Consider the following 20,239-nt stretch of genomic DNA (forward strand, 5'->3'; position numbering starts at 1 on the left):
TAAAAATAACACATTGACAGGTTTGGTGGACAGTGGTGTAAAATAAATGAATCGAGACAGTACTGAAATGACATTGATCGGGCATAGCACAAAGACCAGTGACAAGTGAAGTGAATAACACTGTTTATCTCTTCATCATGGCACCTGTTAGTGGGTTGGATACATTAGAGAGAAAAGAGAACATTTGTGCTCAAAGTTGATGTGTTAAAAGCAGAAATAATTGGCAGGCATATGGATCTGAGTGAGTTTGACGGGGTCAAATTGTGATGGCTAGATTTCTGGATCAGAGCATCTCCAAAACTGCAGCTCTAGTGGGTTTTTTCCAGTGGTCAATATCTATCAAAAGTGTCTATCAACCACAGACTCACCGACAGCCAAGGCTCAATGATGCACATGGGGAACGAAGGCTGGCCCGTGTGATCTGATCCAAAAGGTGCAAAAAAGTTAATGCTGGTTGTGTTAGAAAGGTGTCAGAATACACAAAGCATCACAGTTTATTGCATATGGTGCTGCATAGCCAGATCTGATGATTCACGTTACCTTTTGCATCACATGGATGTTCGTGTGCGTTGCTTACCTTGGGAACATTAGGCACCAGGATACGCTATTGGCAAACCAGCAGAGGCTGCGCGATGCTGTGACCCACAATCTGATGAAAAACCTTGGATCCTGGCATCCACGTAGATTTTACTTTGACATGTACCACCTACATAAGCATTGTTGCAGACCACGCATGCCCTTTCATTGAAACAGTATTCCCTGGCTGTGGCCTCTTTCAGCAGGATAATGTGCCCTGCCACAAAACAAAAGTGGTTCGGGAATGGTTTGAGGATCACAACAATGACTTTGTCCTCGGAATTCTCCAGATCTCAGTCCAATCAAGCATCTGTGGGATACACTGGACAAACAACTGTAATCCATAGAGGCTCCACCTCGCAACTTAGAGTTCATGCCTCGACAGGTCAGGGCTGTTTTGGCAATAAAAGAGGCACTAACACAATAGTAGACAGGGAGCCATAATGTTTGGCTGATCGGTGTACGCTGACAAAAGCGGTAAATTTATACACAGTTCATTATGTCTGTCTTTGTTCTGTTATTTTTCTTCTTCATTTACAGTTGCTGCAATGTGTTCTAGATTTTTTTGTCTTGTGATATATCAAATATCACAGGATCATATCATGGTGTGATGGTACAATCATGTCAGGAGAATGACTGAAGTGTTTTATTGTTATATGTTGGAAAACCAAGGATGGACAAAGGGCTAAAGCTCCTGCAAAAAGGAGAAAATTCCTGAATGAATTTGTTGGTATTCTTGTGCACAGTTTTCAAGTTGGTTGTTACAAAAATCTTGGCGATCCTTCCTCAGTTGATCTGGGTATCTATTCTGAGTCGCATCTGTCTTTTTTTGTAATCCCAAAATCACTTGATGAGGCCGTGATAGGGGCTGTGGGGGCTCCATGCAATCTGTTGCAGTGCTTCTTACAAATAATTCTTCATGATTCTCACTAAATGGTGCAGAATGAGCTTAAAAACTAACAAAATAGTGAGATTAAACTTTGAACATGTTAAATAGCTAAAACAGTTGTATATTACTGTATATATTCCACTTGTCTGATGTAAACACACAAATAATTTTCCAAATTTGTTTGAGTAGGATTGAACAAATTTTAGCAAGAAAAATAATTAAGACATAGGCCTGCTGTGCCATAAGTGTGCTCATATCGGTTTAGTCTAACAACATCCTTGTTTCTGTGTAAACAAATGAGCATCAGTTTGAATGATGACGATGATGACAGCTGAAACCACTGCTTCCATTTTCCCAGCAGTTACTGTGTTTACATCTCTCAACACCTTTGTTGTATTTGCTGTGTGTTTTCGTTAGATAAGAAGGCAAAAAGTCAAGTTCAATCCTCGTTGTATGCAGAGAGTCACAGAAAGAAAATGATCTGCCCCGTATTTAAAATGTCATTGCGAAATAACGGTTGGATTGACAGAGTGAGAGATGTATTATTATCAAATAATTATTATCAAATTAAACAGATGCGTAACCTGAAATGCTGAACTATGGTTATTGTCACCCCAGCAATTATTTTGTCAGAGTGGCCTTGATGTCCTCTACGCATGAAATGGTCTTTATTGAGAAACCACCACATCCCTAGGCTACAAAGTTATTTACATTAAGGCTCTAACCACTGACCCGCTTATTTAAGGAAAACAATAAAATAAGAAAAACAGTTTGCCAATCTTTCAAGCCTCTCTACTGCCAAAACCACTGCAAATGTTGTGGTGAAGTGAAAGTTGCCAAAGTTTTACCAAATCCATGTAAATCATGGCCCTCTGAGCTTGTGTCCTCTCCCTCTCCTCAAAAGCCCTTCAACACAACAAGCAGCATCGCACTGCCAAAAGAAATGTCTGGAGTAAATCTGCTGGTGTTGAGTCACAGCTAACCCAAGGCACATCCATTTTTTTTTCTGCGGCTCGAGGCCAAAGAGAGATCTAATAAACAAGTAGGACCTGAGAGAAGGGCCCCTCATTTATCCGACTACCAGAGCAGTTAGTATCATAGCACAGAGGCCACTTGAACTATTGTCCTGTGTATAACTCATGAGCATTTTGACAAGAAAGACTGACTGAAATGGTAATGCAGTAGATGAAGGCTAGAGATGAATGAGACACAGAGTCCATGGCCATCTATTAGATTATCATCAAACAAACACGCAGTCAAACCAAATTCCTCAGCGCTGCCGTCTCTACACAGGTGTCTTATTAGTGTTTCTGGCAATGCATGGCACATCAGCATCACAGCTGATTAACTTTTGTGGATACATTTTGTTCCCTTCTTCAGATTATACTCAGCTATTTTCCTCAGTAGGATACTGACAGTACATGCACAAGTTTCATAGTGTAGCATCCCCTATGGAAATGTGAATGTGTTATGTATGAAATTATAGTATTTGTGGAACACAAACCAAAATGATCTGAAAGTCTTTTAGTTAGTTCCAGCATCTACAACTGATTTTATCCTCTGCTTTATAGCCATTTAAGCTGAATATCTTAAGGTTTAAGAGTGTTAGCAGGGCAAAATAAGAAACTGTATAAAGAGCTTCTGTAGCCCGTAAAGAAGAGTATTTTCATTGTTTTCTAAAATTTAATATTTCTAACACTTCATGTATAATATCAATTACTGATAATTACTGTAATGAACGGCTCTTACACTAACAATATTCACTCATACATGTATATTCTGTACAAACAGCAGAGATTAGTCGAATCCACTAGCATGACTATACTAAATTTTGTTTCTGTTATAAGATGCTTTATTATAAACTGTAAAAAAAACAACTGAATTAAGAAAAATAATTCTCTAACAAACATTTTATAATGCCCTATAGTGCGGGCTAATGTGCAAGATAATAGTGCGGCTAAAGTACTTTCACATTGGTTTAAATAGATTCAACTCCTCCCATAAAGTTAAATTATCTGTGTTTAAACCCCGTATCTCGCGCTCTGATTGGCTGGCTAAACTGTATGGGGACCCTGGTGCTGAGGCATTCAACATCTGGGAGAAAAGTGAGCATTACGGGGCGGGGCGTAGCGCAAAAAAACTGCTCCATTGGCCAATCGAAGGCAACCTCATCCTAAATTCACTCGCTGATTGGTTTGAATCCCTGTCAAACAGCACTACGGGGGCGTGGCCTGAGGTGCAGCCGAGGTGTTGTGATTTTAGTCTAACCAGCTTCAGTCCTGTCACAACAGTGAGGGGCGTCTTTTCGCTACGCTGGCGCTCTGGGAATACTAACCATTTCAGAAACAACTAGCTAAAACTAACAACCCCGCTTTTTTTTCCTTCGTCATTCTCGAGACTTTACAGCTTGTTCTCTGCGACAGTATCTCAGAAACACTGCGACGTGTGTATTTTCAAGGTGGAAGCACGAAGGTAAGTGGTTCGTTTACTAGTTGAGGACTTTGGCGATGCTGTTGCAGCTGTGCTTACTTTGCTAATTACGAGACAGATGCTTTAAGTTTGCCACAGAAGAGAGCTTATTTAGGCATGTGAAGATCGACGATAATCACTTGAAAACAACATATCAGACGCTTTTAATAAACCTGAACTGTCCCTGTACTCTCCCGGAGTTTCATTTATGGTCCGGAGAAGCCGCTGCTTTTCTGTTTTTCTCGGCTGTGTTTCGAAGTCCCCGTTTTTTCTGCACTGGTAACTGAATAACAGAAATTACAATCTGACATCAGCCAGGGTTAGACCAGTTTTATATAATAGTTGTTTGTTTTTTTTTGCAGTAGCTCTGTTCCTTTTTGTTTTCATTATTTTCATGTGTGTATCACGGACGGGTTTGGAAGCTGTGTTAACATCGGCAGCGAAAACTATATGCATAGTCATATGAAACCCTGACATACACGTTTTCTCTCTTGTTGCTGCAAGTCCCCAGCAACTTATCACAAATAAGCAACCGATAACACGTCTCTGACTGGCATCTCGCCTGAGACACTAATTGAATTTTTGGTTTATTTTCTGGCGGAAGCAGCCCAAACTTGTTTATCAAGGACCTGATTGTGGAAAAACAAAAGAAAGAAAGAAGGGGAGAAAAGCGGGGGATTAGTGCGTAATGGAGAATTTGCTTCCTTTTCACCATCAGATAGAGGGGGGAAATCAGTGTGAGTTTCTGGAAATGAAAAGCAGCAATTACGTGGCAGTTGGATTATTATGAAACGGCACATCTCCCTCTCACTCTGCACAGATTTTACCTCTTAAATCACGCTTACTTGTCTTAATGCCAAACTCGGAGGGAAAACGATGAGCTCATTGTTCTAACAGGTTTCAACGGGAGAACCTGCATTAGACCTCAGTGTTGCCTACGATGCAGAAAGAAATTGGAAACCTGTGTTTTTCTTCTCTTCTCCTGCTTTCCTAGGAGTCGCTGGTGAATGTTTATGTTGAAATAGATGCTCGTGGCTGCTTTTAAACCGTCCTCCGCACAAAGGGAGACCACGATTTGTCTCAGCCCGTTGTGCATTAGTCCTCTAATTTCCTTAAGTGGGTGTTCAGTTTCAGTTGAGGCTAAGAACATTTCAACAATAAATAAATCTCTGTTGTGCATAAACACTGACAGACTACACCACTGCCTTTTCGATCCTGGACTCTTGCAAGGTGATATTGTAGACTGCATGCCCTCTTGCTTAACTCAAAGGCTGCCCGCTTCTGCAGTTTCTCTTTGCTGTATCTGTAGCCTTGCAAAAGTTTCCCAGGCATTTTAAAAATTCATGTTCAGCTTAAGGGTTGCTTTGCCTGGATTGAACAGCAGAGCCAGCACTTACTCGTCTAGCATGTGCCTTTTTGTTCTGGCTGTTGCATGATGTTTTCCTCGAGCAGTCAGATGTTTAAGCAGAAAGTGTGATTAGATCTTGTGACCTTCTTTGGGGTTTTTTTTTTTTTTTTTTTGCCTTGTCCCCACTCCTCACAGCTGCTGCAGTGATATCATAGGATGATGAAGCCACTAATGGCTTGCGGTTTCCTACCCTAGTTGTACAATGACTTGGCACTCTTTGCTGCTGCGAGGACATTGCAGTGTGCCTTCAGGTTATTTTATTTGACATGTAACTGGTGCGCTAACCAGAGGAAAGGTGCTGCTGCTGTTGTGCAGGACTAGTGGGATGCTTCTGTGTAACGTATCCAATGCTTAAGCAGCAGCAGCAGTGGTGGTCTGTGGTCCCATCTGTACTGTGCACAGTTCATACAAATCTACATTCAGCCCTCATTTGTGGTTGTCGCCCACAGTCGCAATGAACCAACTCTTTGTTTTTTGTTTTTTTTCATTCTCTTACCATTAGGAAAGTCACATTCTGCTGATGGGTGAGTTATAGTTGTGAATGTGAGCGAGAGCAAAGTACCAGCAGTGCGTTCATTTCCCTGTCACTGCTGAAAATTGCTTGCTCTTCGTCCAGCTCTCATTTTCAGGCCCTGATAGGTCGGTCGCTCAGTTAGCATGGTTAATGGTGCATTTAGCGCAGTGTGTAATTTTATTTCCAATTTCCATTCCGCTGCTTGCTTTTAGTTTGAAGTGACAAGAAGCCCCGATGGAGGGGCCCTGTGTGTGCAGATGGCATCTTCCTAATGGTCCTCAGGGTAATGATGGTTGAAATAGGCTCCTAACCAGGGGCTGAGGACTGTGGCCCTTGGGGGACATTCAGCAAGCCTATTTCCATTTTCATCATCAAGATAAAGTACTCAGAACATAGGCGTATGTACACACACACAGTTAGTCTGCACTTTGGATCGGTCAGAAGAAGAGAAAAAAAAAAAAAGATGAACTTCAGCAGGACTGATGAAGACACTTTAAACCCTCAGGCGAATTTGAAGTTGGTAAATTGCTGTGCCCTATTTTGAGCTCAGTGGAACTTGAGGGCATAGATAATATATTTTGGGATAAATTTTGTTTCACATCATGTTCAAAATTGTCTGAAGCGCTTTAGACTTTAAGCACTTGTGCAACTGCTGATGTCTAAAGAAGGGTGGGTGCAGTGCCGTGCTTCAGGAAGCAACAGTTAATCGCCACTCCTCATCCGCAACATATGGGACTTTGTTTGGCCCTGTACCTGAGAGAGTCACCGGTCTGTGGCACCTCATATTTCATTTTGATAATGGCTGGTAACCCGTGGCAACTGTGGAGGCAATGAGAGCTTGGCTTCTTGAAGGGCATGGTTGAAAAAAGGAAGAGGGTGGGTTATGAGGATGTGAAGTCCAAGGCTGCTTCCCCCCCTGCTCTTTCCTGGTTGGTTGCGTTGTGTCCAGCGAAGGATGTGGGACCCCTGGGGAGTGAATTATTACCTGTCAGCCCCGCAGGCTCCCTGTCATCCATAATCCAGGGCTGACACAGCACAGGCTGGTCCAGGCTATCTGCTGGGACCACAAGGCCTTGGCCTCCAGGTCTGGCCTGGTTTGGCCGTAGCTGGTAAGAAATCGCATTAACATGTTGAATCAAGCGTTACAAATGCACAGTTTAAGACTATCATACAAACCTACCTCGTGCCTTTTGCATTATAGCCAGTGGGTCTTTGTTATTATTCTGACTAGTGTAGCTTTTGGGGGGGTTTAAGTTGGTTCTTTTTTTTTTTTTTTTTTTTTTTTTTTTCTTACTGAGCAGAAGGAGCTTCTTTACTGTGCCTTGAAGTAAAGCTGTTGCTCATCATTTTGCTGATTCAGTGTACTGTATCTCCCAGGTTTATTAGCCTGTGTGGTTTTTAAAGTTCATTTACAGATTGCCAGTGGCACAGACATAATATATACTGCCAGCTGCATCTGTTTTCCTGTGATTGTCGCAGCTTGTTGAAAGGAAAGGTGAATATGGCACTGACAATTTTTGTCCGACAGGTCTAATCATTAACTGTTAGATGTGAATCCTTAGCAGGCATATTATTACTTTTGATTTCAAAAACAGGCGTGCAGCTTCATCCCGCAAGTGGTCCTGTGGTTAGTGCAGAACTGAAAATTATAGCCAAGCTGATGAGTGTGTAAGTTTTGGGAGGAAAACCTTTGAGTTCAGTGAAAGGCTAGAGGAAAGAAGTGAAGGAAGAAGAAAAAGATGGCGGGAGGCGGCAAACCACAAACTGGACAAGAGACAGGCCTTGGTGCTTCTATCCAGACTGGCTGTCTTCCTGAGGTTTTGTCAAGCTGTTCCTCAGAAACATTAACCCCTTGTCAAACATGGACTGGGTCTCCGTTTTCCAACTCGCCACAGCCACATGCAGTGCGGCAGGAACACAGGATGACTGTCTGGTAACACTTCATGAAGCATGGTGGATGCAGTCCAGCAGTGGGAGTGGAAAATATAACCTGTGGCTCTCAATGTCAGCAAATTAGCTCAAATTCATATTTTTAGTCTAAATGGGGGTCTCGTGTATCACAAAGGAGTCTTTGTCAAAAATCAGACCTCAGCTTTATTCTCCTTTGTTTCTTTTCTGTATTAAGTCATGCACTGAGGTTTCACTGTTTTCAGTGTGGTTTGTCTTTTTAAAAATGCTGAAGTCGAGTAATGATACTTGTAGTTTCGTGCTTTTTGTCTCTCTCACTCCATATCAGTTGCCCTTTAGATGAAGGACAGAATACCTATCTTCAGATATCAGACACACTCACTCTTTGATTTGTGTAACAAGGAGGCTGTGTATGCTACCTACGGGGAAGCTTGGAAGCAGCATGCACCACAAAAAGGATTTCTTCTGAATGGAAAGAAAATGAATCATCCAAAAATAAATTCTTGTCATTTTTTCATGCATATTCTATGTGGAGAAGTAGCTAATGCAGTGAGATATATAGAGATATAGATATAGATATATAGATAGCTAATAATATATCTATCTATTGAATAAGCACAAAGATCCTCCAAAATGCCCATTCAGCTGTGTGACCCACAATCCACAGACTCCAGCTTATTTTGAAAACCACAACAGTCAGTAGCAGAGCTCCCCAAAGATTAAGATAATGCAGACATCACAACAGGCTCTCTTACATCCACAGAGAGCAAAAATCCCCACATTTATGATTCCATTTCTTGCCTCTGTGTTTAATTGTAGGAAGCAACTGATATGAGGAAACACGTGTCTCTTTAAGTAGCCTCTGGTCATAAATACTAGCTCTTGATTCTTGAACACTTAGTTGGGTCAGCTGGGGAATGGCAGAAGGGCCCAGTTTGTTGCTCCAAATGATCTCTTAATTACTTCATAATGTGGGCAGTCCTCCTGCATCATTGATTAGCCAGTCAGGCTTAACATGGAACAAATTGCTCCATGACTTTCCAGTCTCGCGCCCTTATTGCTTGTATTGGTAAAATTGGAAACTACAGTGAATGTTTTATGTTTTTATTAACTAAATATTAATTTTATTCAAATGGTGTATATACTGTACACCTGAGACCTTATTAGTTGTTTAGCTATTTACCAATAGTTACCAAAAGTAACATCATAAATGCAGAACATTAAGGCAGTATGGGATCATCTTGACAGAGAACGTAACTAAAGACGACCAACATCCGAATTTCCTAAAGACTACTTAAAGAAATTACAAGAAAACTTTAATTCAATTAAATTCAAATCAAATTAATTCAGTTCAATTTTATTTACATAACACCAAATCACAACAACAACAGTCATCTCAAGCTTTCCTTAAGATAGTTCAGGGTACGTTGAAGAATAAATGGTCATACCAAATATTGACTTATATACTGTATTTACGCCTATGTTTGCATTCAATGCACTGCACCTATTTCTAATTTTTAAGCAAAATATAATGTAAAAAGGGGGGCAGGTCAAGACTTTTTCATAGTGCTGTACTTAAACATGCTGGTATGTTAATAAAAATGATCAGACATTAGGCACTAAAGTTGGCTTGTACTTGCCTATTACTTCAGTGCATTTGAAAGTACTAAAGTAGACAGCTGGATATCTGATTATTAATATCAGCATTGTTACTGAGCTTATCTTGCAGTGTTTCGTTTTCTGATTTTATCTTTGTCTCCACGCAAAAACATTGTAGAAACCTATAAAAAGGCCCAAGTGTACAAAAAACTCTGCGCTTTAATGTCACTGTTTTGCGATGTGTGACTCTCAGAAAAACATGCCAGCTCTGATAAAAGGAATTGATGAGCTTAGAGGCTTAGAGGCTTAAAGGCATACAATTCCAATGGATTGAAAAATGTGGAGAACTGTTTCTCGATTCCGATCCTTTGTCCCATCTAACTGTTTTTAGCAGTGCAATTTATTGAGACTGCCCAGTCTGTGTCACACACATAATGGCCGAAACACTGGAAAAATTGCAGCTGGTGTAGCATATGGGGAAGATCGAACAAAGAACAAAAACCTGTATTAGTTATGCCAGAACAACTGGCTTCGATAAACAGAGTACAGAACAACACAAAACTACACTTTAAAATTAGTGTGTGAGGGAGGGAACAAACTATGTATTTTATCGCCTGAAACACAGCCATGATATGTTACAAATGCTGTGTAGCAAAGAGAAATGTTGCACACTTGCTTCTGTCAGTTACAAAAGCTTTGCTAATGTGAATTAATTAGGTCATATTTGGTTGTTTATGACACTTTTTTTGAGTGTGTGTAAGTGAGACGGCCTCTGGCCAAAACAGGCCAGCTGACTTCCTGTTGGCTCCCCACACACATGAAAATAATCACATTGGTATGACTCCGCCACACTTTCCAAATGATGTTGTATCGGATGGATCAAATTCTGGTAATAATTGGGGTCATTCTCTAATCATTGTCAGCTCGACCATATCCATATACATTCACTGAAATGGGAAAGTCAGCCTACTTCTAGCATGTTTTTCACACTTTGAAATCTGAATGTTTGAACAGGAACATCTTCAAAACTGTTAAAGATAAAAACCTGAAATTTTCAATGACCTTTCTGGCCACAACATTGAAGCAGGATCTATAATTCAGGACAGATGCATTAAAAAACAAAACATTTGAATAGTGGCTAGTCAAGAAACATGTTATGAGTAGACAGACACATATTTGCTATATACAGCTATAATTATATATGTCTAAATTTTAAACTATAGATTTTACAGGCAGAAACTTTGAGCAGAAATTGTTCAAAAACTGTAATGATTTGATATGGAATAAACCAAAGGAGTTTTGGGTTTCTTAATACTCGTAAAAAAATGTGTTTTAGCAGCTCCTTTTCCAGCAGTTTGGTTTATTGCTGAGTGCATCACAAGATGAATGTGGAAGTTGTAGTAATGTGGTTTGGCCAGTTTGCTGTGCAGCCCAGCAACATTTCCTCGTGTTGGATTTTTGTTTTTCTAGAGCAGGAGGGCTGGTAGATCTTTGATTTGGGTTTTGTTTTGAGTTTTGTTTTTTTATTCGCTTGTAAAGCGAAAGATAAGAGAGAGATTAATTTTGCCTTAATAATTAACTTATTTCAGTTCTGCGCTGCATCAGTGCAGTTTTGAAGTTCTTGTGTTTTGACAATTAAGCACAAAAGATTATATCAGTCCTTTAGTTGGCAGTATGGCAGTTTAAGTATGATGAAGTTCTTTTTTTTTTTTTTTTTTTTTCCTGTGCATTTTCCTGTTTTATTTCTGACAATTTTTGATTGCCTTTCCACTAGACCTGGAGCCTTTTTATAGTGCATGTTCTCAACAATGTTTATCTATTTTCTCCGTTGTGCAGTATCATGTTTTCTTCAGCATTTTCATCTTCATTGCTGGTTGTTGTTTCTTTCTTTCTTCTTTTTTTTTTCTGTGTGTGCCTCACTTTTCAGAGATTGGCTCTCAATCAAGTGGTGTGGGCAAGACTGTAATGCTGTTTTCAATTTGTGAAGTTTTTGCTTCTTTTAGTGGAGCTGTTTTTTTTTTTTTCTTTGCCTGTTCAGCCACAGTGGCTATCACAGCTTCTACTAACAGCCAAGTTACTCTTCTATTTCCTGCAAACAAACAGCTGTTGTTTCTGGAGGAAATGTAACCATCCATCTTTGTCCCTGGCAAAGACCTACACGATAACCAGAGCTCTTTTTGTTTTGGTTTGCACTTTCAAAAAGAACATTAGGCACAGCTTATTTTCCGTAGAATAAGTTGTTACAGACATGTATTGCTTTGAATTGGAGCACGTCTCTATCCAAGACAAACATTTGGGTCTTTTTAAAAAAAATGTTATATAAAAAGGGCTAGTTTGTCCCTACATGTTTGGCTGGATATCATTACACACAGAGCTTTTGGTGGCACAGATTAAAATCTCACAACTCCTGAAATGGTGAACTGAGAGAAAACAAGGCTGATCCAGATCGGGTGGCAGAAAAAAAGACTGGCCTCGTTTAAGCCGGCTAACGACGCCTGAGAATCAGCTGTCACCCGTGTCTGTTTTGATACAGTTGTTTTTAGACTCTTCATTAGTCTGCTGTTTAAACAGAGTGATACTTTTTAGTCAGATGCATGCCTGCTTTGCGCATTTCGAGGATGAGAGACTTTATTTTTTGTAAAGATTGTGAGTACCGTGTGTAAGGAATTTATGTTGTGTCAGTAATCCAGTCTGCTAATGTTTTAGAGCAATATTGGAGCTGCTGGCATTATTACTTCTTTTTTTTGTTTTTTCAAACACAAATGCAGAATGAGGCCTGTTTTCATAGTAAATCTTTTGATAGCTGATCATATGAAACAAGCAACTGTAAGTGTCATATTGCACTTTAAGCCACTGTATTTATTTTATTTCTCATACTATAAATCAACTGATTAGTTTTTGGAAATAACAATAAAATGAGTTGATACTTCCAGGTCTGCATGCACATAAATGTATCAAGTGTATAATGGGGGGGAAAAAAAGAGAACCCCGCCAAATTCTCACATTTGAGAGGTTTGCCAAACATAATTGAAATCCACAAGAAGTGGGTTGCACTGAAAGACTTGGAAGGAAGTGTGCAAAGTGTTGATGTTGAAATGGCCATCGCTAAGGCTGTAGAGCAGATATGCGGAACGAATTGGGTGATGCAAAGCAATGTGGGTTAAGAGTTTCTGGCAGAGTGAGACTGAGAGATTGAATATCTGATTTTTCTCAGGTTTCTCTTTTGATAATCTGTTGCACAGAAATTGTCTGGCTTGTCAGATCTCGACTGAAGCAATTAGGTTGACTGCATGAGGGAGGAGGGGTCTGGTGTGTTGGTGCTATTGAAGTAACTTTGAGTTATGATCATGCCTCATTGTTGCTTATTGCAGTTTTTTTGAAATGAGAATTTTTATGGCCCTGAAACGTGAAATGAAGCAGGAAATTAAAAACCTACGTTTTTTTTTTCCCCTCCTTCCCTCCTGTCCTATTCATCCACAACTGATGCCTTCAAACAGTAGTAGTTCCTCGTTTCTATTCTCCACACACTCAGGTGACAGGTATTCACATATTTAATTCATTTAAGTGGTCGGAGAATTGATTTTTTTTCTGCAGGGAGTTATCTCACATCTTTTGAAAATGAAATGGGCTCTTCTCACAGCTGGATGGTAATATGACAGTCATACTTTGAAAGAGGATCATAAATGCATCTAATTTCCAAACTTTCCAAAAATAGCCCAAACCACTTGACCCCATTCCTTGAAAGGTTGGGCAAGTCTACATGCACTTACCGTACTGGTCTTACTTTAAATGGATAGCAGAAGTTAAACTCTGCAAACCTTAAATTTAGGTGGAAGGTAGATTGATATTTTCCGGAACCGAGACTGGCTTCCCAACTCTCGGCCTCCCTCGGGGTCTTTATCCGATTTCTTATGCATGCACCCTGCGCTTTGCAGATAGGAATTGTGGCTGATTTTGTGCAAACAACACTCTGCATACCCTTGTGCTTAAATCTGTAATGTGTTAAAATTAGAATCTATAGTGTGTTTTCTTTTAAGATTTAACTGTGAATTCCTGGGTGAGTATGAAATGTTTTACCTGTGTGAGCATTTGGGGCCGGATGTTGGCCGCTTTAATCTGCTCTGACGCTCTCATGCTATTATTTGTGTATATTTTAGTGGTCACCATATGTGCAGTGAATGTTTGGCTTGGACAATGTGCGATAAGTCTGCTCGCCTACACTTAGCTTGGTCATTTTCATCCATTTCTCAGAACTCCGGGCTTGTTTCCATTAAACTGAGGCTATTTTTATATCAGTGTTTGAGGGGGAGGGTTTATCAGGGGGTTTCAGTTAGTGTCATATGAATCCAAACCGGGCAGGGGTCCAGGGTGAGTAAAACAGACCTCCTCCTCCTCTCAAGTGCCCTGAACTCTTTCCATTTGGAGAGTGTGTGTACCAGTTTATTAACCATGTGTTGACTCACTACCACAGCTGTGTGATTGTGTATGAGTTTGCATTCTTGTGGTTAGGGGGGGGAAAAAAAAGAGGAATTCTTCATAGAGTCACCATGAATCCCTTGATGGTTAAGCACTGATGCAAAGAAATGTTAAGAAGAATTAAAATGTCACACTGTGTTGCTTATTTTTATTTCTTGACCATAGACTAAAAACGCCAAACGTGAATTTAATGACACAAATCAGAGAAAAACAACTGCCAAACTGGTACTTTTGAAACAGTGCCGGTGCTCAAACGGTGCTCAAACCGGTGCTTAAAGAATGGAGAACACAAACTTTGTCCAAAAACCTCTCATGTTCAGCTATTTTTTGTTTTGTTTTTTTGTTTTTGTTTTTTTTTGTTTGTAAAAAGATAACAATGTTAGCCTTTTCTGCAGCTATGGGGCATATATGGTATCACTCTTGGCTGGAAGCAGTGCTTAATCAATGGAAAAAACACAAACTTTGTCCAAAAACCTCTCATGTTTAGCTGTTTTCCACTTTTTCTTTGGTCATTTTAGCCTTTTTGGCCAGGGTGAAGTGAGTATCTGCCATCAAACAAGAAGACAGCCGCATGTAGCTATGATGGTGTTTGCTAGTTCCATTACATGCATTAATTTAATAACGTGGTTAGCCTACTAAATTACACACGAACAACATTAAGCTACTCACGCAGAGAAGAATGGCTGCTGCTGCTGTCATCACCCGTCATTCATTTCTGCTACACTGGCAGGGCTAGGGGCCAGGACTCTATTCTTCGGGTTTTTGGGGGATGTTGCTCCGGGTCCGATAACTGGCAACCCACCCGCAGTAGATGTGCACGGTGTGAGGTCTTGCAGCAAGCTACCAAATACGGTGCATTTCTCTGCTTTTAAAAAAAAAAAAAACGCTATGCGTCGCCAGGTGTTTCATCGGATTTGAGGTGTTACCTCCTTTGACAGTATCACAGTATCACCTTAAAGCACTTGTTGCAGGCTGCTGAGTTTGCATCTTTTGCTGTGAAGTACAGCCAGACTTTTGACCGCTTCGCCTTGGGCATTTTAATCTGTAGCTCTGCATAAAAGAACGTACGTACCTAGACCCGCCTACTATCCTTGGAAACGTAAAATGATTGGCTAGAATCTAAAGTGTATCACAGCTTAGGAAAAAAAAAAAAAGCACCGAAATAAAGCACCGAAATGTGCGCTGCTTTTCGGTCTGGTTACTGCCGTTTATGTCAGAACCGGTGCCATCATGGCCCCGGACACCGGTACCCATCCCTAGTCTTGACCTCAGTAAATGCACGGAAATTACTTTTGTTTTGATTTTGCAATAGATTAAATTGAATTCAACTTAATTGCTGCTTATTCCCTAATCAAATAAGCAGAGGATCATTTGAGCACCGAGTTAACATTTCTTGCTTCATGTGTTATCTCAGATTGTGAGCTGTTCATCTTTCTTCTTTTTGCATTACAAAAAAAGCATCATGACACATTTATAATTGGGTTATAGTGAGTGTGACTAAATAAGAAAGCAAATGGAAACAAAGGTTGAATCTTCTTACTTGAGCATATATAAATAAAATATAAAATAACCATCAATTATGTCAATTTGCAGCTGTGTTATTGAATTTTGGATATCCACTGGTGACGGAAAAGGTCATGTTGCTTGTCAAAAAATTCTGTTAGTCAAACTATAATTCCCCGAACATGAAAACAATCTTAGAGTAATTGCACATGATAATTTTGGCATAAGTGTGTGTGTGTGTGTGTGTGTGTGTGTGTGCGCTCCACAGTGATGTGGATGACTGCGCCGGGCTTTAAAAACATGTTCATTAATTTACTCTGAGGCTGTAAACTTATTTCCACCAAGAGACACACAAACACAACAAAACACACCCACTCAGCCACATGAGCAACTTCCAATTTCCAGCGAATGAAACCTTGTTTGAGCTGTCTTCATTGCCTCCCTCTCTGTCCTCCCGGCTTCCATCGTCTCTCCCTGAGGGGCAGTTTTTAGTGACTGATGGCATGAAAGCCAGCTGAGGGTAAACAAACCAGCAGACCACACTTTTGCTTTAATGTCACAAGTCAATGACATGCAGCTGGGTGAAAGGAATGAGGGAGGGGGGGGCAACACCTACACTTTCACTCTCAGGGCCATATCTGAGGCTGACAGTAGCCCTCCAGCTAAACACAGACAGTCTGCATTAGTGTTGGCCTGTAGCTACAGGTGCCAGGAGAATCAAGCCCAGTTTTATAACTTGGACAGAAAGACATGGTACGAGTGTTTATGCTGCTCTGAAGCAGGTTTATACAGCTTTGTTAAAATTATCATTATTAGGTGTCAATTTTGCAGCAAGAAAGAACAGTCCTATGAGCTACAAACCTTAACTTATTATGTACACTTAAGTGTATTTCAGTTGAGCTGTATTTTTTTTGCACATTCACTAAACAAACACTATTTCTCGTCATTCAACTATGAAATATGTGGGTTCTTTAAAAAAAAAACAAAAAAAAAGAGGGGTGGGGGGCTTCCCCTCTGTGTGAGGCACCCCGGATTCTTACTGGTTTGTGGGGCGTGAAGTTATCAAATACCAAGTTTCCACAATATGACAAGATTAAGAGGAAAGGCTGTTTAAATTGCAGTGTCTCATAGTTTTCTTTTGTTTGGTTTTAAGATTTTAGTCATTTAGACCCAAGTAGGTTTGTCGTGGGTCAACCTTTTACAGTGCAACTCTGTCCACCAGCAGCTGTCAGATCCTTCTGGAAAAATAAGGTTTGATCTCACAGGATAGCTTTTGTCTATGGAATTTAAATGAGTTTAAAAGTGGCACTGAGTTGGCAATATTTCTCCTGGATTACTTAGTAACAAACCCTTTCTACTAGGATTGTGACAATAGTAGAATTTCACATTTGATATCAATACCCAGGAAATACTCAGTATGACTTTGATACCAGATTGTCTGACTGTGCTATGTTTCTGTTGTCAGAATTTTGTTGCTGATCAGAGTTGGTAAAGTAGGGTGCCGCTCTTGTCTAGTTGCTAGTGGGCTTATCTCAGCTTCCGAAAGCTTGCAAATAGCTGTGATATAAATTAACACTGCCTGTTGACTTTACAGACACGCAGGACTCAACATTTGCTTTCTAGTTCCAACATTACTGTCATCATTTTTTGTACTATCCCCCACCTTAATGATAACTTAACAGATGGCTGATGTGCCAAAGGGGTAATTGCTATTAGTTTTACAGTTACTGTTAATGTTTGCAGTGTCTGTGTGAAGATATACAATAACTGCTAACAGGCGCTTTAGTGGTGTTGAAGTGTAAAGTGCTGTGTCAGCCTGGAGGCAAAGGTGGGATGCTGCAAATAGTAGTTTTTTTTTTTCCTACCTACTTATCTGTCTCATACAAGCAGGTAAAACAAAATGGACTAATGCAGAATTATTGTCACATGCATGGGGTTTGGGGTGTGTAACATATATTGACACAATAAAAGAGTGCAAACATTAGGCTTGGTGTCTGTTTTGTGATAAAACAACCAACTTCTTCCAGTGAAAGTAAAGTGCTATGCCATATATAATGGTTTTTATTATTTGTTTGTTTCTTTTTTTTTAAAATATTTTTGCCATAAGTGTCTTTTTTGTAATTTCTTTTCCAAAGCGTCTTGAGAAGTAGATTTCTTCGATTTCTAAAGATCTTTCAGAAACACTTGACTCTGACCTATGAATCATCAAGCATATAAAAGGCACCTAATTCAAGGGATGGGCCAGTGTTGTCTACCCATACCAGAAAACTTTTTAAATTGTATCTTTAGGCACTTTAGTAGCACTTTACTGCCTGGGACATAAACGCATAATTTGTTCCTATTTCTTTAGTTGAATCTATGAAAAATGCCGGAGATAATGACACACATGCACGCCATTCGAACTGGCATCAGAAATGACGTCAGTGAAAGTGTGGCTGTCAAAAAGCCATTCTTAAGGAAAACTGGGAGAAAAGGCTGAACTGTTCCTGAAGACTACTTAAAGAAATGATTAAAAAAAAGTTTGCCTACAAGGGTTCAGGCTATGTTGAAGAATAAAGGTGGTCTTACCACATTTTCACTTTCAGGCTTGTTAGAATTGTACAAACTCACATTGCACATTTCAGTAAATCAATCTATTTTTCCAATTTTTGAGCAAAACATAAAGACAGTACTGTATGTTCCAGAAACATTGCTCTCTAACAATTCAAGTCATTAAAAAAAATGCACACACGACTATGCCTTAAAGTTATTCTGCTATGTCAAACTGTCTTTGAACACATTTCAAATTTGTACTAACTGAAAAACTCGATATATTGACCTTTTTGTGAAAAAGTTCTGCACGAAAGATAGGGAATTAAATCAAATGTCATGTGCAAGTTTTATTGACTATATAATAGCAATTCAAAGCCGTTTATCAAGTACCAGCACCCCAACCGAGATCTAGTGCACTTCCTGCAGCGCACTACTGTGTTTGCCGCTCGTCAGTCAAAACCCCTCTGATTTGAAAATTAAATCTGTGAAAGAAGAGAGCTGCTGACTGGCCTATGCCCAACATGTGCAGGAGACAGAGGTCAGTAACTCCATAGACGGCAGTCTATTCACAAGGAAGATCTTTTTAATTAGACTATGTTCTTTTAATTAACCAGCCAGCATAATGTCTGTGTCCATTTGTCAGCCCTTTACAATGCTTAGCGGAGCAGGGTGAAAATACCTTCTTTTGTCTCCTCACTGTTTCAGAGATCCCTGCTTCCTATTATTATATATCATTGTTCACTGAAATGTATTTTTTCTTGTCTTTTAGATTAGCATGATAATACCCCCATGGAGGGGAGGAAAAGTGGTGAAGAGCTATTGCAGGACTGCTCGTCAGGCTCACTGTGTGCAAGACCGTGGTTATTATCATACTGAATGCACCATCAGTTAAGCTAACAGCCCAAATTTCGACATTTATCTCCAATATCATAGCCTGACTGTCAATTGCATAGGGAGCACTATGGTAAATTACAGGTTATGTCTTGCTCCTTGGAGCCTGGATCGTTCCCCAGTGTAATTACGTTATGCTAATTCTGCCCCCCATGTACTTCCCATGACAGAAAGAAGGCTTTCCAACTGTTCAGATATTAAGTAAAATATGAAGGAATAAATGTGGCGATTTACGCTACGGCATTGCTCGCGAAACCTGAGCACACCCCTTGTTTCTCCATGGAACTCTAGGGGATGGAGGAAAAGGCTCAACTAGAGCTTGTAGCCATGTTTCCATAGACTGGTTCAGCTGCAGGTCAGGCCACCTTGAACTCCTCAGCTGGAATTATTGTGTCAGAGGTGGACAGGGTCAGGCCACGCTCCTCCCTTCAACACAAGGACTTTGTTAGTGTCGGACACGCAGCAGACACTGGCAGCACAAATCCCTGTCACGCTCTCGGAGTAGAACCCTGCATGGGTCAGAGGTTGTGTGTTAAGGGGGCATCCCCATTTCATGACCTGAATACTGATTGATTTCCTTGAATGGCTATCAAGGTAGGGGGCCTTGCCTAGTGATTGCAGGGACTGGTCAAACCACTTACCCTTACCCCATGTGGCGATTCGCAGTGAGAGAATGCGGTACAAGGGAAGGGAAAAGCCACTCTTTGTCACAACATGCGCAACTCCTCTGCTCAACTGTGTACCTCAGCGGGCGTATGTTTTCACTTTCCCTGAAACAAGACACTAGACCACATGTTTCCCTTTTAATAGGCAGCTGAGTGAGGAAAGGGCAGGAGTGTGGTCTGTTTGCCATTTGGTAGAAGATGGACGAGGCAACACTCCCTAGTTCCTCTGATAGATTTATTAGTTGTTCAAAATTGCACAACTGCAGTGGCCATTGACAGTTATATCAGTCATTCAATTAGCGGTGTTCAAAGTGCTTGACAGTCACCTAAAAGGCTGAACAATTTTCTTTATTTTCACAGCCAGACGAGTAATTAATCATTCCTTTCAGTAACCATGTTCTGGTAAACACTAACCAGAATATGGCAACAATGCTAAAGTTGGAATAAACAATAAACAAAATCAAAGGCATGATAAAATGAGTCCTTCAATTACTGTAAACTTCAGAAAGTTGTCACTGACTTTGTTTACCATAAATTGAATTTGATCTGTTAAAATGACTAGCACAGGGAGAGCAGAATAATGCACAGAACTGTGATTATGACTAAAAAGTTCATCCTTATAGAGTATCTGCAGTGGGACAATGCCATTTAAATGTCTCCCATCTCCTCAAGTGAAAAAGAAAGGTCACAAATAAGACTGAAACATGACACTCATCATCACTATAAAACCTCATGATCCCTTGTACTGATGGGAAACCCTTTAAACTTGAGTTTCCCCCATCAGGGTGGATTTGATATTTGAAGTTGGC

The 20,239-nt window shown here is 40.2% G+C and overlaps 1 protein-coding gene across 4 annotated transcripts in view; it reads left to right on the plus strand.

Moving 5' to 3' along the window:
- Positions 1–3,700: 3,700 nt before the first annotated feature.
- Positions 3,701–20,239, plus strand: part of sema6e (sema domain, transmembrane domain (TM), and cytoplasmic domain, (semaphorin) 6E) — a 150,012-nt gene continuing 133,473 nt past the window's right edge. For 3 of the 4 annotated variants that reach the window (XM_040030639.1, XM_040030642.1, XM_040030640.1), the window contains exon 1: positions 3,701–3,937. The gene's annotated coding sequence lies outside the window, so the exon portion shown is untranslated. The remainder of the gene's footprint in view (positions 3,938–20,239) is intronic. The other variant, XM_040030643.1, reaches the window with a different exon arrangement.

The sequence above is a fragment of the Simochromis diagramma genome, unplaced genomic scaffold (genome assembly GCF_900408965.1).
Source record: "Simochromis diagramma unplaced genomic scaffold, fSimDia1.1 OVJJ01000361.1, whole genome shotgun sequence".
Taxonomy (NCBI): Eukaryota; Metazoa; Chordata; class Actinopteri; order Cichliformes; family Cichlidae; genus Simochromis; species Simochromis diagramma.